Here is a 20,650-nt window from a genome sequence, read left to right as displayed (position 1 = left end):
TGAGCACTTTGCTTTGCAATCAAAAATAACATTGCATTTCCACAGTGTTGTTGTTGTTGTTGTTGTTTTTTAATGCAGTTATGTATATATGCATTATACAAACACACACATGTATACAAATATATTGCTATGGAAAGTCAGACAACCGTCATAGTAGGCAATGCTACCACAGTTTTCCATAACACACACACACATTTAAATGTTCGTAATTGAAATAGGGATAAACCCATTTCCTATGTCACAGAGTGTTAATGATATATTATATACTTGTATTATATCCTTATATACAGGTATCACCTTGAATTGTTACGTGTCATAAAGTGGTGGCCATAATCTGTACAAACTCCAACTCTATACCACACATTCCAAAAGTTCGGTACAATTCTGCAAAACAGGAGAGTACGAGCTCCATTTTGTTGAGGAGGATGCAGAGAATTATCTAAATGCAGCTTGTGAGTCAGAACTGCAGCTAAGATTAGAACCCAAGGCTTAAGTATCAAGTTTTGTCAAAACCGTCCAGCAAACTTTCAAGATGAAGACTGGCCAGACTTTAGTTTGACTTCTAAGTCAAGATGGGACCCTTCCCTGTTCAGCAGCCAATCGGTATACATGTATACCTCCAGGTACTCAGCAGTGTCTGCAGAGGGAGAATATTGCGTGCTGCGCTCCTCACCTCACCACGTCAATGCCCTGTCTGGGTTTTCATTCAAAACCTACCATCCATGTCCTGACCCTGTTTGATCTCTTACAAGATCAAAGTCTGAAGAAGTTGAAAGACATAGTGACATGATTTATCCTCAAGGGAGCACGATGACTTTGGAAATTTCTTTCTCTCCTGGATTCCACACGCTGTCCCCCTGCCCATAAAATGGAAATACTGGTTTTGTTTCTGGTCTGGCTTGTCTAAATGTGTACGGGAGAATAGCAAATATCATTGCACAGGGACACAAGATGTTGCAAAGACAAGGGGGATATTAACTCTTCCGCTCTTTTAGATTTCCAAGCTGCAGTGTAATCCTACAAAATTAAATAATATGATCAGGATTTCCCCCTTTCCTCTTGACCTGACTTTCAAGCTAGGGCTAAGAATTGCAGCACATTTCTTTTCCCAAAGCAAAACACAATCCTGGATAAAAGTCAGTTTAGTTGAGAGAAAAAAAGTAAAACAAAAATAGATCTTTTCCATAAACAAAGCTGCTTTCCATTTTGCTAACGTAAACAGGCAGATGCATTAAGACATCATGCCACCCAGGCCCTGGAAAAAGAAGCAAGGAAACATATTTCTGAGTATTTTTCTGAAGGTGCAAGAATGGCTGAGCCTAAGGCAAACTCAGCAGAAGGATGAGGCTTTACAGACTGTTTCACCTGAGACAAAGGAGAACTATACTTCCATAGTTCAGGTCAAATGCAACATCCCCCCCTTCCCATATGAAATGTTTGTTTACAGTAGGCACCTGTGCAGTTTTTATGCTTCCTGTAGCTCTACGTGCTTATAAAAATGAAGGTTTTTACAGCAGTTTCTACAGTTGGGCAAACAGAATTTCAGGTGTCTGGGCACAGACATGGGTCTGGATGGGCAATGGAAAAAAGCCTTTCAGAAATGTAAGTGCTCCCCTTTGCAGACATCTCTGCTAGGTACTGGTGTTCAGGCTTGTGCTGTACCAGCTCTGCAGTGAATGAAAACACCCTTCCCCCAAGGACTAGAAACAAAGAGATGAAACAAGAGAAGTAAGAAATGAGCTGTGTCCTGATCGTGCACTGGATTTTCTGACGACCAACTGAAGTCGAAGCAGCTGGGATGGAGCCTGTTCTGTTAGAGCCCAAACTTCATCTACTTCTCGATCACCTGAATCATTCCCCTGGTGGGAAACTCAGCCCTTCCAAGGGCAAGACCCCACTACTTAAGCCATCAAAATAGGCTTTTTGGTATTGCCTAGAGATGTCTACAGTCTAGATGTCTACAGTCTATGAGCATCTGTAGCTAAATGATGCTTTGCAAAAAATTGCACCCAGGAGATGCTGCAGTTTTCTCCTACAGTTGGTTTGTGGTATATTTCAGTCATGCATTTAATTCATGTGCTACAGTATACAGCTCTTCCCCAGGTAAAATCCTCGCAGACAGACCCCCCTCCCGCCCCCCCTTTCTGTGTTGTTTTGTTCTTTGAAGCCTCTCTGTTTCTGTTACTCAAAGGAATCTGCTAATATTAATCTCCCAACTAGATACTGCAGGGCAAATTCTGCCCTCATGCATGTTGCATTTGATTAAAGTTGGTATATATATATGCATATAAAGCTGGTAAGAGCAAAGCTCTTCCAGGGCTTGATACCATATCTGATTCACATCAGTTTAGAAGACAACAAATAATACCCACCGCAAAAATGGCTTCTTCCACTTTGGCTGATATCAGAAAGGAAGTTTTGACATTTAGTTTCAATATTTGGATTCAGCCTAAAGAGATGCCCAGTGACTCAAATACTACTTCTTCAAACTGTCTGGCTGGAAAACAGTCTTTAGGATCTCAGCAGAACAGGATGATTTCTGCTTTTTCTTGCTTCCTCTTGGGCCATAAACGCACCAAGAGGGGCCTTTTGCAGAAGACTTTGACCCAGTGTGCAGGAAGTTCAAGTCTATGTGCAAGTGAAAAATATTTTACCAAGTATTCCATATCTATATTTTTTTCACCAAATCTGAGAAGAGGATGTGGCTCAGGTTGTGCTGGGGGTTTATCTGGGGTAGCATTTTCTCTGGTCCGGTTTGGCTGATCTCTAGGTGTGCCATCACTCTGTCACATGCCTTGAAAAATAAGTGCATGGAAAGAACTAGTTTAGATTGATTTATCCTTTCTGGTACTTTTTTTCTCTTTTACTCCCCTCTCCCTTTTTTCTTCCGCTGTTCCTCTGCAGCTCCCATTAGGAACAAGTCAGTGACTCATAAAGATACATTTTCCCTCATTCACTACATCACAGCCCTACATGCTCAGCCCCTACAGGGTTCCTTGACGCTTGATCTTTACCACCAGGAGCATCCAATTCTTTGGCCAGTTTTAAGGCCAAAGGGAACTCTACAAACCAGTTGTTCTCTGTTTCCCCCAGGAACAAAACTGGGGCTATGTTACTGCCCTCTAAAGATGTGTGGATCAGCATTAAAGTGCTGACCTGTTCAACACTTCTAGGACCCTTTGAACTGTGGGGCTTTGAAGCAGAGGCTGTAACAAACTGGTGTATAATAAGCTGCTGCCCCATGCCGGGAAAGGCAGAGGTATCAGGGACTGGTGGAAGCTTTTGAAGGCACGGAATGCTATTAAAAACTGTGAGGGACTAGAGAAAAAGAGACAGTGAAAAACAAATCTCTTTTCCGAGCAGTGATGAATCTAACTCTGGTAAGTTAAAGCTAGGGTCACTAAACCAGATTTGACTTTTACAAAATTTTGGGGTGTCTGGCTTATGGTTTTGGGCTGAGATGCACTTTTGCTGAAACTGGGGCTATACCAGGAGAGACACTTGGTTCAGTTGAGGGCTTTCCTTACCTTTCTGCATCAGTAAGTTGTTAGGGAGGGGAGAACCAGTCTGCATAGCAATAATTATTATCAATTGTATTGTGCTTTTTATCTTCAAAGTGCTTTACAGAGACAAACTAATTATTTCTCTGCAACACCCCTGCGAAGAAGATGGTAAGTATCATTATCTCTGTTTTACCAATGGGGAGACTGAGCCAGAGCATTTAAGCGATTAGCCTGGGGCCACAGGGGCAGTTAGTGTCAGGGCTGGGAATGCAGGAGTGTCTCCGCTCCCAGTCAGCACCAGGCAACATATCTCTTTAGTAGGAACAAAAGGGAACCTTTCTCCAGACTTGGAACCTAAAAGAAGCTCTTTTTTTTTTTTTTTTGGCAGGGGATTATAAACTCTTTCTTTAAAATGTAATCATAATTGGAAAAAAGGCTGTGGAGTAATGGCACTAGAGAGGGTTGAAAGTCAGCATGTCTTTATGGGCAATCCTAGAACTTGAAAAATTGGGGAAATTCCTGGAAAATTTGAAGGTGGGAGTTGACAGGTTCTGTTTCAGAGCAAAAAAAAAATGACATATTTGAAATTTCCCATGGAAGGGAAAATAAATTACAATGGTTTTTAAATATCAAAATGTTTCTTTACAGACGTTTCAAAATGAAACTGAACCTGAAAGTCTGTGCTCTGAAGTTCCTGGTTCAGACGTGGCTTCAGGGCTTTTAAATTCCTGCATGCCTATCGGCTCTCAGTGAGGTTCTCAGGGCTTCCACAGGTATGTTAGCCGTCACCTCCCCGAGCACGGCTCGGGCTGTGGAGTGCCTCTGCTGTACTCCAGTGAAAAATCAAACTCATTTCAAACCACCAATAGCTTGGCATAACTGTTTGTCTTTGCTCTGGAACAGAAAAGGAGCAGTCACACAGTGAGGCAGCAGGCACAGATGGGAAGCAAGGGACATGCAAAAAACACTTGCTGGGCCAAATCCGCAATGGGAACGTTCCCACTAGCCATAATATTGCCAGCTTCATGGCTCCCTGACCAGTGTGATATTGTGGAGAGGCTGTCCCCAGGCCGCACATCCCGGAAACCTGTGCTCCATAGGACTTTATTGGGCAAGCTGTCCAGAAATGTGGCCAGGATTGGTCAGGACCCCTCCTGAGTCTAACAAGCCACTAAGTTTCTTGAATTTCAAGGATGCTGTCATTCTTTGGGCACAAGTAATTTTCAATAGTGAATTCTTATCCAGCTGTAAGGAACATCTCCAGTAGCTGAGTTGTTCCCCCAGTGCAGCAGACTCTCTCTGGTGATTTCAGAGAGCAGTGTGGATTTCTCTTCCTTCCTCTCCTCCGTCCCCTTTCCCTTTAGCGCCGCAGTGCCAGCCCAGCTCAGAGGAGATGTGCTATTAGGTATCAGCCTTGTAATTAAATGCCAACAGTTGTGCCTTGCAAACATGCCAGCGATCACCAAGCAGCTGCTGACAGCCTGTCATACTTGCAAGGAGCCTTGATGGCTTTTGGCATGAGACGGGACCCCCTAGCCACCCTCACAGCCAGATGTTCCTTGGTGCTCTACTGTGAGGTGAAGCCGGGATGGAGCTGGAACAGGCTGTCAGCAACCCAGTTACAGCTTCCTGTCCTGCCCCATTCAAGGAGCAAGCTGGAGCCCTAAGTGACAATCCATTGTGTAGGATGCTGCTTGCCTCCCTGACTCAGAGATGAGACATGAAGTAGGGACACCAGGGAGGAAACTACAGAGCTAGCTCTCTTTTTTTCTATGGGATTTTCTTTTGCCTGGGTATGACCATTGGAGTACCGAAGTACAGTCACCAACCTCAGGCACTGCCTAAGGACTGGAGCCAGAGAGAAGCTGAGATTTCAGGGCAGCACAACAGGCAGAAACGGCATCTTTCTACTCCTAGCTTTGCATTTTTGTTTGGAATGAAGAGCTATCAAAGAAGACAACACTTTTCTTACATGGTTCATCCTACAGCACTGAGAGGCGCTAAAAATTGTGGAAAAAAAATAGAATACCCAACATTGAGTCAAGGCGAGACTTTTCACATTGCTCTGGTGCCATTTCAGCATGAAAAGTTGAGCCAGATCCTCAAATGCTCAGAAGCTGCCACGAGGGCTGTATTTGCTAAAGAGTTCTGTAGCCCGCCAGCTTGGCACTTTTGAAAATCTAGATACTGATTTTGGTGCCTAAATGGGAGCTGAGCTCTTTTGCAAATCTGCTTCTGATTGTGCATGCTGAGCTGTTCTGCAAATTCTGGCTATCATTGCTCTGCATTCTTGTACTTCCTGGTTGTGAGCTGTGCTGGGAGCAAAACTATCAAAGCTCCACAAGGAAACCACTCCTGCTCTAATCAGGAAGCATGAAAAATCTCAGGAGCCAAACTTTTCAGCCTTTATTACTATTTGGGTGATGGCTGAACGTCTGAGACTGCTTTATCCTTATATGGATCAGAGCTGTGCCATGGCAGGTGCTATAAAAACCTCTTAAAAAGAGACAATCCCAGCAATGAATAGTTTATAATCAAAATATAAGACGAGGCAGAAAGTGTGTGCAGCAGATGGATAGATCTGGCATAAGGAAACCATGGGGTGAGTGTTCTGGTGAGTGTCTCCAGCATAGTCTGCAGAGCAGAAAAGAGCAGGCAAGGATAAGCTTAACTGCTTACCTTACCTGACCCCCTAAACCTTTTGAGATTTGCCCACAACAATTAATTATTCCTTTGACTGGCCAAGATGACTCACAGCTGCTCATGCCATCCCAAAGCTCAAGATCTAAGTAAATTTATTGAAATTAGTGGTGGCTCCATTCCAGGAAACTTGCATTTCGTTTTGACTCAAAGGAGCTCCGCACCCTTCCCACCTCTTGTTTCTCCCCTCTTCTCTCCCAGTCTGCAGAACTTGTGAAGCGAAGCTCTACAGCTTCGATCTAATCGTGATTAAGGCTCAGGAATGGAAGTCACGAGATCTGAGTCCTATTCCTGTCTCTAATACAGGGTGGTTTTTTTTTTTTCGGTGAGTCACTTCCCTTCTCTCTTCCTCAATATCCTTGTCTGTAAAATGGGGTTAACAATGCTGACCCATCTCACCGAAAAGTTGTGAATTCACCAATATCTGTGAGCGTTTGAGTAGCCCACATTCTGGAGACTTTCCCTGGCTTTAGTGGCTTTGTGCCTGGCACTAAACGTGTACTTGCATAGTGCAAAGGAAGTTCAGGGTGTTAATTAATGGGACTGTTATGGATTGTTAGGGCTTTTATTTCTGAATGGACTTACACCTCTTTAATAATTAATATTGCCAGCAGGGCATACAAGTGGGAAAGCAAATAAATGGGGTTAACCCAATTCTCATTTGGAAAATACAGTTTACCAGCTTCTTACAAAGGGAGTTTACTCACTGTTGTTTACCATTACCGTGCTGTCTGCAGTTTCTGAGCCACCTTTCATTTGCATATCATGCTTTGGTTTCAGGTACAGGCAGATACAGGGTTGTGTCACCTCCAGACCTAGCTGCTGTGTCCATTTTGGAGTGGTGCAGATAGGCAGAGTCACTTGCGTAGCTCACACTCACTGAGGATCAGCTGCCTGGGGAACCCTCCCTGCAATGACGGCATTCATCCATTTCACAAGGAGCTTTCCTTTGATATTTTACCATCTTATGAGAACTAGAAATGATCAATGCCAGACCTTAGTGAATTGGAAATGGACATGTCAGATATTCAACTAATACTGTTCTCATAGCCCTGATCTCAGTTCCTCCTTGGTAGGAGACTAACCTGCAGCTTTGAGAACCCAGTTCAGACTTTTTTCTACCTCCAGCAAGGTCTGTCCCAGTAAAAGCTGACACTGTAGCTAATTCTTTTAATTAGGTTGTCCCATCTTGGGTCAGTGGGCTAGACGGCTTTGAAGTTTGCTTTGCCTAATTGCACATGAGTCTTTTGGACAGAAAGCCTGCTGTTAGTGGGCTGGGAAGGCTCCAGGAGGGTTCAGGCAAGTGTCTGCCCAACCGCTCCACCTGTAGGAAGGTGGAGGAAAATCCTTGGGGCTTCTCAAAAGGCTGAAATCCTTCGTTTTTTTTTCCAGGAAGGGCTTGTTGTGGCTATTGCACAGCTGGGCAGGCCTTCCTGTGTACTTCTCCTTTCCTCTGAATGATGCCACCCAGTAGCTACAGCTGGCTGGTAGCTACTGCAGCTGCACTGACTTGAGTGGCCCCTCTTGATGGAGAGGTTGATAGACTCTGAGGACAGGAAGGAGAAACCTGCAGAGTCATCACGTTCTGCAGCAGCTGAAGCCACAACTGCCTGCAAGACACAGAAGAGTAGAGTGGGGGGGTTGACTTCCTGAAGCAGCCTTACCGGTACTGTGGAGAGCAAGAGAAATCACAGGGAGGAAAGGCAGGCAGAGGAACTGGAACTGGTGGTTTGGGTCTCCCCGCAGCCCAAGAGAAACCATGCTGCTTTTCTTCTGACAGTGCCTCCTTGTGTCCAACTGAGGTCCTGGAATAGTAACAGAGACGGGTTTTGAAGTTGTCTGCAGGAAGAAATAGGAGGTACCCCTGACATAGTACAGTGTGTGTGTGCTTCTTGTTGGAAATGTGTATGAAAAAAATGAAGATATGAAAATGAAACAACTTTTTCTTTGACTAGAAATTTCTGTTTTTACCATCTTAATTCTAGATTTTCCACATACTAAACATTCTCATCTGTGTTTCCTGCGCACTCAGGAACAGAGCTACACTCACCGCTTCATCAAGCAATAGGAGAGGGCTGTTCAAGAGGCTTCTCATGCATGGCTGATTTTTGTAGCTGGTGCAGCGAGACACGCGGAGCCATGCTGCAGTAATGTGCATTTGGCACTGCTTTCTCTCACCTGATTACACCATCTTTCCCCTCTAGTGTGACTGGCACTGCTTAGCTTCCTTGCCTGAATTCATGGCTCACACAAACTGGGCAAGTTTCCAGCCCATTATTAATTACCTTATGTCTATGTTCTTGAGATCAACTGCCCCACTCTTTCCTTGTCTTCTCTTTCTCCTTTATCATATGTTATTTGGAAGGCAGACTTTTCACATGAAGGATCATGTCTGTCTTACATTTGCTCACTGCATAGCACATAAGAAACATTAATGTAACAGCAGTATTATAATCAATCACAGTAACACATGAGTTAATGTCCCTTAAGATCCTATGTCAGCTTATTGAATTACAAGCAAACATATTTGGTACATGAACTAAAGGACTCATGTAATTGCCAAGACTCTAAGCCAGATCACAGGTTCACATTTCTCTTTCTAACACTGCTGCTCTTTCTAGACCTCCAACAGAAGCATAGGGTGGCCATTCTTTGCCTACACCTGGAGCTAGAGATGTTGGTTGTTAGCAGAAATGCAGACAGACAAGAAGGAGGGCTGGGACTTGGTTTAAAGGAGACACTGATTTTAAACAAGTTTTGAAGTTTGCATAGTTCATATTTTAAAGTTTGACTTTGGGGTGTCAGCATTTTGGGAATGTGGCAGGGGGATATTTAGTTAATACTTAATCCACCCATAAATAGAAGACTCTGCATTCTCAAAGAATCTCAAAGAATTTCTGCTGGTATAAATTGCAATAGCTCTGCTGACTTGAAAGAGGAAGGAGACAAGAAGGATGTCCTGGCTGGGGGTAGGTTAATCCCCCTGGGTTTGCTAGACTGATGTGTTATTCCTTGTTTTGCTACAGATTTCTTGTGTGACCTTGGGCAAATCACTCTCCCTCTTTGTATCACAGTTTCCCATCTGTAAACTGGTGAGAGCAACAACCGCCCTGCCCCAGAGGGGTGTTTGGAGGATAAATATGTTAGAGGCTTGGAGCCGCAGGAGTACAATAGTGACAAGGTTCCGACAAATACCGAAGATAGATAGAAGCTGACAATCGGGAGACTGCTATTAGCAGCTGATTCATTCTCTCTGGTTAATGCATATTTTTAACAGGCTGTTATTGACTAGACAGGCACACAAGTCTGTCAATTAACAATGTTATAATGAAGTAAATCTCTGTACCAGTAGCCTTTGGAGGGTGAATTCAGAACTCCCAAACCCTGTGGCACAACACCTGCACTACTAATAAAGGGTGAAGATTCTCCTATAAGCCAAGTGGAGATACCATGTGCAGCGTGAAGCAAGTGCCCAAGTGCAATTGGCATTTTCACTGTGAAACCCTGAGCAGCTTTGGTGTGCAGTATACTGGCAAATAAGGAGTCTTAGGTGGCCATGGATTTATTAAAATGTGTTCATGAAACCTTGTCAAGACACCATTTGAGTACAAATCCTGGCCAGACATTCCGGTGATTGGTGCTTAGAGCCCCTCTTGCAACCTGCCCTGCAATATGATCAGGGAACACTGCTTAATTGTATTTCTTTTACAAAGTGATGAAATGTAAAACTCTGCTCCCGGCATGCTGGCTGGCACAGGAGTCTCAGCAAATATGTGATTCTCGCACTGCAGCTGGACTCTAATGACATGAAAGGTGCTAATGCAATGCAACTGGAACCTTTAATTATCGTAGTGACTAATAGGAAATCTCTCAAAGGGTCTAGGAGAAAGAGCCTTATTCTTCACTGAGAGCTCCCTGAGCTGTGCTTAGAAAAGGGGGCAGACAAATGGCAAATCTAGGAGGAGGAGACCTGAGTCCCAGAGCTATGGTGTCTGCGAGGGGGTTTCTCTTTCCTGACAACTAGCTTGTCAGACACAGTAAGCAGAGGGAGAGAATAACGCTGCGCCCATTATTGACTTGTACTCGTTGGTACTTAAACTTGTTCTGCATCCTGCAGGTAACTGGATAAACCTGCTGATGAAACAGAAAGATTTGGATTGACTTTGAATGTGTTTGTGTTCAAGGAAGAGACAGTGACAGACAGCTGTTTCCCACTTTGCTAGTTGAATGGAGTCTGTCAGATCTTCATGTACTCTGCAGATTATTTCTGTTTGATACAGAGTTTCAGACCCTGTCTCTTAATCTTTTTTTTATATATTTATTTTTTTTATCAAGAGTCTTCTCTGCTGAACAATCCAAGCTGAAAACCATACAATCCACACTGCCTGGATTTTATGGAGTAATGCACAGTGCAGGTAGGGTTGGGTAGTTGGTCATGGTACCCAGTGCCACTGCTGCCAGGTTTTCAGACTGATGCAGATTCAGCCTTGTGTCACCATCAGCTGTATCAGTTTCTCTTCAGTAATTATGGCAAACAAGGGTAGAAAGGGCTAATATGACTTAAATGATATTACCTGGCAGCTCAGAAGTAGTTACCAGACTCACAAGAAGAGCAGACATGCCTTTATTTACCCTTTCTCTCAAGACCTTAACAAAGATGGTGCTTGGCAATGCTAGATAATACAGCGTGAGTTATGGGGGTTTTAAAGTCAGAATAAGTCACTTCCCTTCTTGAAGAAATGAAGAAGTCAATGGCATGATCCAAAATATGGAATTTAATCCAGCGATCTCTGCCTCAAGTACTCCAGAGGTTAGGAAGCAGCTGAGCTACTGAAGTAGCAGGGAGGGTGCTGAGAGCATTAGGTGGTCAAGGGGAATCACAGGGAGTCAGAAAACCAAAAAAGTTGGTCTTGCCCCTCATGCCCTGGTCCTGTGGCCTGGCACCTACGGTGCCTACAGCAGTGTGGGGTGGGTGTGAATGCCCTCCACCGGATAGAATTGCACCAGCTTCACAACTGGGCTGTGCAAGCCATGGCCTTGGAATTCTCAGGTAAAAATGCTGGCGTTTTGGCCTAAAGCTGCACCAAACCAAAAGAAGAAATTTGCTGTGGAGTAGAAATGGAAAACCCATTACCACCCAGTTTTAGTCATGAGTCCCCCAAGTGCAGAAACAGCTATATCAGTGCCTTTGAAGCATGCAAACTTATTTGTTGCTGCCACCATGCAAGCCCAGGCAGTCTCAAGTCTGTTACTTCTTTCTGTTCCTGCTTTTCTGGTTAAATGCACCTGGGAATATGTAATTGTCGTAAAACATTCATCATAAACAAACGGGATGGGCAAGCCAGCTGAGCTAATGCTGGGGAAATGAGTTAAAAAACCTTGAGATTGGTATAATTGGTAGCGTACTTGTTGTGAGCAGGATGAAAGATGCGTGTTTTATATGGAAGTATAAAGAAGGGACAGGCGCTATGTGGGCCTGGAGAGAGAAAGCATTCCATGTGTAACTGTGGCTTGGCAAAGGCTCGGGCACTGTTGTTAGAAACACAGAGAACAGATCGCTGGTGGAGCAGAGGAGTGATGTGATAAGAAATGTAAAGGCCTGTGTTAAATCTCTTACAGGGATCTCTGATTTACATCAGTGCAAACAAGGGCAGAGACACGGCCTAAGTCAGAGCTGTAGGCATTGTTCAAATGTCTCCGTTGTTTTGTTTTTGTTTTGTTTCCTATATAGATAAAAGATAAAGAAAGCATATATTCTTTGTTAAATAATGCTCGGCACTAAGGGACTTTCCAGGTCTGAAAGCTTGGGCTGAAGAAGTTAGCTTACATGTGGAATTGCAGCTGATCCAAGAGCACAGAAAATAAACAATACATACACCTCCATCCCTTGAACTCTGCAAGCTAGTCTTGTGGTTATTGTTCCCCACGGTATTGCCTTATCTCTTGCCATGTTTACAGGATTCGCCTTGTCTGCTAGCCTGAGCCTCCCTGCCAATCACAAAGCATCGGAAAGTACACAGAGAGGTGGGTTAGTGTGCAACGCTGGGAGTGGTGGATGTTGTGGTGAGAGTGTCGAACGAAACGGTGAGGAGACAACAGTTTTAAATGTCAGGGGGACTGTGTGGTCATAAAACAGAAAGCCATTAAGCAGAAGGAGCATATATATGGGAGAATCAGTGAGGTATCTGATACTTCATGTTCCTACTTCTTTTTTTCAGCTATAGTCAACTGCAGCATGATTAGATTTAGCCCGTTTCTTTGTCGTACCATTAGCAAGCAATAAAGCACAATGAATGTGTATGAAGGAAAATAGATCTTAGATCTAAAGTGCCCAATCATCTTTGCAAAGCTAGACCCTTCCAGTGCGGATAAGAGACTTCAACCACTCTATGCTTTTCTTTTCTTTCCTGGCTGGATGAGAGACAACTGTTACTGCGGATGTTTACTCTTTGCACTGTGGTAGAGTTGCCCGCTGGTGGCAGCCTGTTGCAGCCTCTTGCCCAATCCTGGGCTGTTATGATTCCGTCACACCTATCTTGGTCCCAAATGGATAGATGTACATACAACATAGTAAACACATTTCTCAGCAATTAAGTATGCTGGCTAGGAAACAACCCCATGACAATATGACACGAACTTAAGTTGCCCGGGAGGCAGTCCAATTTTCTTCTTTGGCTGCTTGGCATTTTTGAATTGAATGGCAAGAAGTTTGTGTCATTGCTGCATGTTACAGTAGTGTAACAATGAAGGGGCCACCAAATGGCTGGAAGTCAAGAAGCATACTGAGCCTAACCCTAGAAACTACAAAGCCAATTGATTCAAATGCATATTTGATAACCCTAAGATAATTCTAACAAGTTAAAACTGAGAAATGTCTGCTAAGATGGAAGTATATTCCTTTACATTTTAACAAAAGTGGAAAAAATACAACTTGCCAATATTTGCCCACATACCTCTCTCCATGTTGTCTGTGTTTTGTTTCATGCTTCTAACAAAGAGCATTCTAAAAGTAGCCTGTGTCACTTCAGTATTGCTCTTGTACACCACGGCACTTTGATTTCTTTTGGATTACAACCTCTTGTGTTGTTTGGTAGTGTCCTTAAACACCTAGCTGTTGGACACAAAGCGATTAGTCGAATCTCCACTTCCCTGGGAAAAAAGTCCTTCAAAGGTTGCTTAAGTGCTTAAAACCATAGTCTATTGTAAAACCCAGAGGCAAATGAGCCAAAAACCTTTAATTTAAACTGAAAATTATGATTTTTCCTCAGCCTCATGATTCTTGGTGAGCCTGACTCATGAATTTTGAATGCTTAAGATTTGCAGTACCACGTGAGGTAGATATAACCACTGTAGGACAGGTCCAAACAGTCCCTTAAAAAATCATTTATTAGCTCTCCCTTCCTTTGTACTCCCTTTTGTTCGGTGCATTTAATTAATTAATTTTACATGTTCTTTTTGCCTGTCTTTTTTTTTTTTTGAAATACTTGTGGATTCAGGGCGGCAATAAAAAACCCTTTTATTTTAAAATTGAAAGATGAAAACCAGTGTAATGAACTTGCCACTTCCTTAGAGTTCTGGTAACTTGGGTGTGATCCGATGGTACAGAATGATTCATGGGATAAAATTATAGACTTATGCAGGTGTGTACAAGAGCTTGGGTGGGGTGTAGGCAAACAGGGAATTTTATATGGCAATAAACATGGGCATGTGGTATAAAGAAACTGTACTGCCTTTAAAAAAACTTTATTTTATTTTAATTTCATAAGGACAAATTGAATGACCTTTCTGGTCAAAGATAAGGACACCCCTTTGCTCTTCTCCTGCCAGAGTCCAACAGAGATAGCACTATACATTTTCAAGCAGGTGGAAACCTCATCTGATCCTTAGCACCACGCAAAAGCAATGGGCAGCTCTTACATAGATTTTCCTTAAGTGTGAAGTCCATCTCTGTTGGAATTGGATAATGTGGCATTATTTAAACTCAGGTAAGCTCTGTGCTTTCTTCTGAATAGAGCATTTTGAGGGCTTTCTGCCTGTGCAGTCTTACACCCCATATTCTGTCTCATGACGGACAGGGTAGGCCCCATCTATCTGGCTGGTAGATCAAGTGAAAAAGCTCTGCCGCTCCAAGCAGTGAGTTACTATCTCACACCTGATTGTAGTGCCAGATACAGTGAAGGTCAGAAGGCCAAAGGTTGAGAAATCTGGCTTGCAAAGCAAACAAATGTTTCTGTTTGCAGACAGAAATGCTGACTGTACATAGAGCCACAGGAACTTCCAAACCACAAGAATTGCCTCTCACTGCTTCCCTCTTCATCTTCTGTTCTTCCACCACCAACCTTTTTTTTCTTGCCACTGTTGGCCTGAGATTCTTCTTGCCTGAAGCCCCTGCTGTCTGAGACAGCCTACACACGTCTGCCTGAACACCTCTGCTGATTTCAGAGCTCATCAGAAGAAAGATAAAAAAAAAAAAAAGAGGAGACTAACTTCGAAGCTGGTGTAAAGTCATGCAGCTCTGCTGAAATCAGGGGAGTTAGGCAAATGAGAATTTTCGAAATGTCAGGGACAGATATTTTGCTTTTTTTTTTTTTTTCCTTCTCATGTAATTTCTCCCTCCCCCTGTGGTTTGTTATCATTCAGCTCTACAAGGCTTTGTTTAACTCTAGTAAAGGCCATAGGAGTTGGAATTAGATCCAATTTTGTTTACACAGGAGTGTGTGGCTAAGGCTGGGCCTTTGAAAGGGCATATTATACACTCCGAAGGTTTTGGAAGATGATCGTAACTATTGCTTGAGGGTCAGACCGTGCCAGGCTCTCTCTCCCCTTATAATGTCTTACTCCACAGACAAGTCTGATTTGCCTGGAGTAAAGGACACAGTTAGAGATAGCTGTCACTTTTCCTAGGGCAGCTCTAGGAGTGTGCTTTATGGGTTGTATGGGGCTCTGGCCCATAGACAGTTCTTACATAGGGACCACTATTCCCCTAAATGCCAACATCCCCCAGATCGTGGCTAGAGCTGCATGTTGGGTCTTGGGAGGTCGTGGGCTCCTTACCCAGGAGAGGACAGTGAATTGCTGCATTTTGTACAAGCTGAGTGCAGTTCTTGGGCTTTGGACAAAGCCAGCACAGGTGTTAGGGTGTTCATCTGTTGCAGCTGATGAGCTCTTCCAGATACCTGGACATCTTCTGCCAGGAGGAGAGATGGGGTGCTGAAGGACACAAGCTGTAGCATTTAGAAGTACAGATCTCTTGTCATCTCATTGCTAGCAGCTCAGCATAAATCCAGCCTATTCAAGAGAGCAGCAAAGCCCACCCCAGACTGTCCAGAAAACAAAATCAGAATGCAGTACTTTCTCTGCGTAAATAGCTAGCAATTCCTGAGGAAATGGGTCCCAGATTTCCCTGTGAATTGGGGCCTTAAGTTCTGACATAGGGAGCTATTCATGGAGGAAATTCTAATTGAGTCAGGTTGTGCTTTTTCCACAAATTGTTTACCATCTGTCTGGGTCTTTACTGGATTCCTAAAGGGACCTGTGTTGCACCCAGGTGCTGTGGTGGTTAGACAGATTTAGGTGAGCACTCCTTGCATGCAGAAGTCAAATAGTAAAGAAAAAAAACATGTCCGTGGTCCATAAGAGGGACAGATCATATGGTCACCATCTGGGGCTCGGGGATGGCTCTGTGCACTGAAATAGCAATTGCTGTGCCTTGCTGTGTTTCCACAACAGAAACCAAAGATGGTGACATGGAGGAAATTAATGCCAACTGCCCACTCATTTCCTGATTATTTGTTATACATGCTCCAGTGGCTTTAAAACGAGAGACTGCAACATACAGAATCCAAAGTCTCATCTCTGACAGGTATGGATTGAAGTGTGTGGAATTATGCTGGTGTAATCCAGGTTAAAAGGAAGAAACAGGCCCTGTACTCTATGCTGAAATTCTCTCATGAAACCTTTCCCAGAACTATCAAAGAATATTAAAGTTCTTTGGGAGCAGGGACTGTCTCATACCGTGTGTGAACAGTGTCCAACACAATGGGGCTTGCTCTTGGCAGAGACCTCTAGGAGCAAGAGCAATACATGTAATAACATCTAACTACACCTTCAAGACATAGTGTAGGGAAGTACATTGTGTTAACTCAGTTGAGTGCCTGCCTAACCTGTGATTTAGAGGTGCCCCTCCCTCAGCGTTCAAAGGAGGAAATGAAATCTTCCCCAGGGAAGAAGTATTCTGACCTTTCAGCGGCAGGGTCTGCGTGTATCAGCTCCAGAGGAGGAGCAGGAACTGGGACGCTTAGGATCAGTTCCCCACTTTGGCTACCTGGCCTTTGGCAAGTCACTTAATTACTCTGTTCTACAATTGCTCAATTGTCATAATTCTTCTTTTCTTTCCCATAGCAGGGTGGGGATGGACGGAAGGGAAGCAAATTCTTCCTATATTTATGATTACAGAGTGCTTTGAGGTGCTCTGGTGAAAGGGCAAAGGGACAGTAATAGATCACATTCAGCTCTGCTAGCTCGTTCCTAAGAGCATTTATTTAGAGACTGAGGCTTGCTCACTGGCCTTAGTGGTAACTCCTTCAGGAAACAATTGCTTAAGGTAATATTTTCCAAAGCATCCAAGTAAGTCTCCCAAATCCCTTTGAAAGTAAAAGAGTCTCAGACATTACATTTCAAAAATACTCCTGAGCACCCACAACATTTGAAAACATGTGCACTAGTATTTCCCATGTGAAGAATCCGAAATTACAGAGCCAGCGACTGACCCAAGGAACTTACCGCACATATCAGTAAAATGCAGAAAATGCACGTCCCATAACTGATGTGTCACTAAGCAGAAAATATTTCCCTTTATTGTAAAGATCATATCAAAACCCTCAGCAGACTTGCCTGATTCACTGCCCATGAAATCTTGGTCTTTTCCTTTGATCTTTCTTCAGATACTACTTCATGTAAAATAAGGCAGACTCCCTTGGCTTGCCTCCAGTGGGGAGAGACTAAGAGGGTTTCTGTGCTTCTTGAGGCTAATTAGCCACTTGCAGGACCCCAGAGAGGTGTAATGCACTGTTTTTCTTCCCTCCATCCATTCCCATAAAAGCCTGGATCCTGGTCTTTCCTCCGACACTGTGAGTGGTAGGACTGACAGAATTTCTAATCTCCAAATTAAAATAAACTTCCAGCAAGGTCCGGTTCTAGTAAAGGAGCTGTACTATTGAGCTAGATAAGCGGTGGCTGAGGAGGTTTGTAGATGCTTAGGTGTTATCTGGTATAGAGGTACAAAGGGTTAACTTCTTTCTTCCTCTCTTAATTGCAGTCACTCCACAGGCTGCACGTGGACGTCTCAGGAATGGAAGAGGGAAAAGCGCGGAAACTGTCTGTGGGAAAAGTTGCATTCCATACCCTGAACCTCCACGATGCAAAGTTTTTTCTGTCTCCCTCCGAGTTATTTTGCTGTCTTGCTGTATATCTAACTCCCAAGGAAAAGACCTTGCTGACTCAGCCTGAATCCTTTTATGTTGAGTCACCCTCTTCTGCTTCCAAATTAAAAGGCCAATAATTGCCTGTGTACAAAGATTTAGACAATTGCTGCCTTATACCCTCAGCGTAAGCCACATGTGGAATTCCTCCTCTTGTACGTGAAAAGATGAGCTTAAGTGAGATGGTAGTTGGAGACTAAGCTGTTGGATAAGCTGCTCTGCCCTCCCCAAGTGGAACCAGGGCTCTAGATATCCGGGTCTGCCAGAGCAAGATAAATCTCGCTGGGGTGCTGCATTCTGAAACAAAGACCACTCATGCCAGATCTCAGCTGCAGTTAACAGCAGGAATGCATCTAACATCAGGCACAGGACAACCCGGTCCTCTCCTCTGTGAGCTCTCTGTGTCTCACATCCTCTCCAACGGGTGCTTACCCCATTTGCCATTCTCAGCTCCAAGTGCCAGGGCTGCCCCCGCGCTGTGTTGTAGCCCCAAACAAATCTGCTCCCACTAGCAGCATCTGTGTCCCCCAGACATGGATGACTGAACAGTGCTTCCCCTTCCCAGGGCTCTGCCTGCCCTTCCCGTGGTCTCAAGCCTTCTGCTGTGATCGCTTCTCGCTGCCAAAGCTTGGTTCCCATTGCTTTTACTCTTGTCAGCCAAGATTTATTATTCTCAAGGGACATTAATGCAGAACATGAACCCCTTCTTCATACAACCCCTTGACGTCTTTTTGCTGCTACCTTGCACTGGGGCAGGTGATGCTGCCCTCTACAATATGAGGTGGGAGGAAGGAGATGCTTAAGACAGTGAGCAAAGAAGAGTTACCTTCAGAAAGTCAGGGTGCAGCAAGCACCAGCTGTTCCCAAAGAGACTGGGGGCTGGAGGGGATAATGGGGCTGGCTGGGCAGGGGCCTCGCCAGCCAGGGGCCCTCTCCCACAGCCCCAGGTGAGGCAAGCAGGGCAGGCCTGGGAGCAGCAGCAGGCTTCAACAAGGAGCCCAGATCATCAGGGATGTTTGTGGTGACAAGACAGCTCCAAGCCCAAGAGAGAAAGTCAATCCACAGGTCAGGATCAGGAACGGTAAGGGCAACCAGGGTCAGGCACCATCCAACAATCAGGCAGGTCTGTAGTGAGGAGGTAGACCTGAAGTCAAGCAAGGAAATCAGTCTGTGGGTCGAGACTAACAAGATTCATGGCCAGGCACAGGCATGGCATGGGTGGGCTGAAGGCAGGTACTGCTAACAGCAGAGCTCATGTGGGGACTGAAGAGCCAGGGCTGAGCTAACATGGGGCTCCTGGGCCATGGGCAGAGGACAGAGGTTCCAGGTGAGACTGGTTACAGCATTAAGTCCGGTTAGTGCTCTCAGGAACCTTACAGCCATATGCTGTTCCTGTCTCTGCTTCTGATTTCTTGGTGGTCTTGAACAAATCCTCCCTGTGTTTTCCCATCTTACCTGAGTTTCAACTGGAAGAAACACCAGTACTATCTTCTTCTCTGAAGCTTCAAATCAGTAGAAGGGAGCAGCGAACACAGCGTTATTTTTCAGTATACTTGTAAGTGCAAGCTGTGCACCTAGTGTGGGGTTGGGAGTCACAAGAGCTCCTCCACACAAGTATCTTTTTACTGTCCACGTGAGTAAATTCTCATATTTTCCTCTAACAAGCTTCTGAGTATTTCCGGCAGAATTCCTGTGAGATTAAACATCATATAAAACGTATTTGTCTCACGCAAGATCTGACTTGCTTTTGAACCATCAGCAATCATCCCCGCAGTTGCTGGGGTGTAGAACTATATATTTTTTTGTTATTACTATTTTTCTACTTTCTGTCCTGGATCTTGTAAGATACCTGTCCTATCTCTAATTATGCTAACAAGGTCCTGAGGTTGATTTAGAGGCTCTGTTATAATGCCAGCCTCTCAGTTTACATCTCAAGTATCGGCATGTTTATTGCAGATGTCTGTTAAGAGCAGCTACTTTTTCTGTGCTTGTGTGCAGAGCGAGAGTGGGAGACAGAGCTGGAGGGGAGTGGTACAAAATAACCCACAGAAATGAGAAAAAGCAGCTATCTCTGCCATATCTGCATCTGAATTCTCTGCGGGGCACGAAGCCTTGCCTGTAGCTTCTTTTGGACGTATAACACTTGGTTTCATATGTTCTTTTCCCAAATACAAAACAAATTGACTCATGAAAGAACAGTTCATTCCTGAGGGCCGGCACCCTGTTCGGTATGTTGATAAGTTTCCAGAGCTGATGTGTGTATTAGTCACCCTTGCTGGTTCACTGCTGATCTGAAAGACAGAGGTTAAATAATTGCGAAAGCGAGGTTGATGTCATCATGGCACCTGACTGAAGCCAGTACTTGGGAACTGGCGAAAGAGATGCATTCGCTTTGCTTTCACCCAGGAAAGGGGTCACACTGAGCAGTGGTTCTCCCCCTTCCCTGAGACATGCCATCCATTCCCAAACCGCACATGGGTGAGTGTCAGGCAGAGGTGACCTGCAGACAACAAGCCCTCCTGCTGCAGTCCTTTTTTTCTCTATTTCTCCCGACCTGAATGGATCCTGGAGGTTTTTCTAAATCAGATGCACGTGTACACATTTGCAAGGGCCTCCCTTATGTACCGCACCATGCACGTATACCTCAGCACGTAAGTCAGGATCTGTTTTGTTGTGTGTATAAGTAGACAGGTGTGTTGTACAGGCCTGTTTTACTGACAATATTGTGTATATCATACATAAGCTATCATATAACGTATAGACTTGTACGGGACTATGGGCCTTTTCTACTTGTTTTTTAACACCGAGACTACGACTTGGCACTGTGTGAGACATTAAAAAATAAAGACAGACCCTGTGCTAAAGAGTTTGTACTCTAAATGTCAGACGGAGAAAAGACAGGATGCACTGTGGTGAGGAAGATTTCTGATGTGTTTGTAATTTAAATAGGAAAAAAAACTAAACTTC

At 44.2% G+C, this 20,650-nt stretch overlaps 1 protein-coding gene across 2 annotated transcripts in view; it reads left to right on the top strand.

Annotated features, from left to right (window-relative positions):
• MYL10 (myosin light chain 10) overlaps positions 1-20,650 on the top strand; it is a 95,101-nt gene that overhangs the window by 3,000 nt on the left and 71,451 nt on the right. Inside the window, exon 1 of one of the 2 annotated variants that reach the window (XM_040532134.1) lies at positions 15,097-19,238. The exons of the other annotated variant lie outside the window; for it this stretch is intronic. The gene's annotated coding sequence lies outside the window, so the exon portion shown is untranslated. Of the gene's footprint in view, positions 1-15,096; positions 19,239-20,650 lie in introns of those variants that run through there. 2 annotated transcript variants of the gene reach the window in all.

This window comes from Cygnus olor, chromosome 20 (assembly GCF_009769625.2).
Source record: "Cygnus olor isolate bCygOlo1 chromosome 20, bCygOlo1.pri.v2, whole genome shotgun sequence".
Lineage (NCBI taxonomy): Eukaryota > Metazoa > Chordata > Aves > Anseriformes > Anatidae > Cygnus > Cygnus olor.
This window is presented reverse-complemented; position numbering and strand designations above follow the sequence as displayed.